We start from the raw sequence: 1,611 nt of genomic DNA, 5'->3' as shown, positions 1-1,611 counted from the left end.
GCACTCAATGTGAACAAGATAGAGACTACCTTTGTCTCAGTGCACTCATATTTTAATTGCAATATTATTGTATGTGTGTGAGAGAAATAGAGATAGATATGGATAAATGATAGATAGATAGATGATAGATAGATAGATAGATAGATAGATAGATAGATAGATAGATAATGATTGATAGATAGATGATAGATAGATAGATAGATAGATAGATAGATAGATAGATAGATAGATAGATAGACAGGTAGGTAGATAGATAGATAGATAGATAGATAGATAGATAGATAGATAGATAGATAGATAGATAGATAGATGATAGGTGGTTTATATGTATGTATACACACACATACACACACACAAAGAGAGACTTAAAGGATGATTTGTGGAAGTCAGTTCTTTCCTACCATGTGACTTCCCAGGTTATCTAACTCAGATCTCTGGAGTTGGTGCCAAGTAATCTTGTGCCCCCGTGTTGTTCCTCTTGTACTATTGTCAAATATTTTTCATTAAATATCTTTTATGCTCTTTCCTAAGCTCATGATGACTATTTTGATAGATAATTGGAATTGACATATGTGCTTCCACATAGACACAGAAAACCTTTTTTCTTTCATGTATTCTAAATAAGTGTGTGACTTAATTGTGAGTTTTCCCTTAAGAGTTCTCAGAGATCCGTCCTGGTAACCTGTAAACATATCCCAACATGTCAATATCCTATAGGTTTAAACAATCAAGAATCACTTAAGAACTTATACTTACCTGTCAAGAAGTATGCTGATTGTGAACATAGATATCACAGAGATATGTTTATCCCTTGTACTCCAGATGTGGTAACACCTGCAATTTCCCCAAACGTGAAAAGCTGAACTGCATAATTCATGGCAGCAGAGTGACTACATTCCAACTCTGCTCCCACCACCAAAAAAGAATTTATTACTATATCAGTATCATTAAATGTGTATTTAATCATACATAAGAAACTAAAACATTTGAAGTGTGACTTTTTAAAATTTTCTGTGTACTCAAACATTACCAACCTATGTTTCTTTGCTTCTACAGTAATCTTTTTTTTGTCCACTTCCTAAGTGAATAAATATAAAAATGTATTTTAGTCCATTACTTTGTTATATTTCTGTATTATGGATGGAATGGTATATTATGCGTATTCAAATTCATATATTCAGTCGCAACCCTCAACATTACTGCATTTGGAAAAAGAATCATCAAGGAGGTTATTACCATCATAAAGGAATGATAATAAGAACCACTCCAGTTTGTTAAGATTTGTCTTTGAGTAAGGGGAGGAAGAAAAGGCAGAGACACAGACACAAGCAGAAAGACAGAGAAGTAGAGATAGAGGAACAAGAGTCTTCTTAGTAGAGAAGTGAGCTAAGAAGAAAGACCAAGTGAGGGCACAGAGCTGAAGCTGCCTCTAAAGCAAGAAATGAGCCTTCGGTAGTAACCAAATCTGAACTCAGCAACCTCTAGTCCTACAAGAAAAGCAAAGTGCTGTTATTAATCCATTCAGTCTTAAGCATTCCAGTAGATGTTCTGGATAAATTAATATGCCACTACAAACATCTATTTTCTTTTCCCTACACAGAGAGAGAGAGA

At 34.1% G+C, this 1,611-nt stretch overlaps 1 non-coding gene across 1 annotated transcript; it reads left to right on the top strand.

Annotated features, from left to right (window-relative positions):
• Positions 1-748: 748 nt before the first annotated feature.
• LOC113457382 lies at positions 749-907 on the top strand. Its single transcript, XR_003377971.1, has one exon. It is a non-coding gene; the product is annotated as a U1 spliceosomal RNA (small nuclear RNA).
• The last annotated feature ends 704 nt before the right edge of the window (positions 908-1,611 follow it).

This window comes from Microtus ochrogaster, chromosome 24 (assembly GCF_000317375.1).
Source record: "Microtus ochrogaster isolate Prairie Vole_2 chromosome 24, MicOch1.0, whole genome shotgun sequence".
Lineage (NCBI taxonomy): Eukaryota > Metazoa > Chordata > Mammalia > Rodentia > Cricetidae > Microtus > Microtus ochrogaster.
Note: the sequence above shows the minus strand (reverse complement) of the source record. Positions and strands in the feature narration are given on the sequence as shown.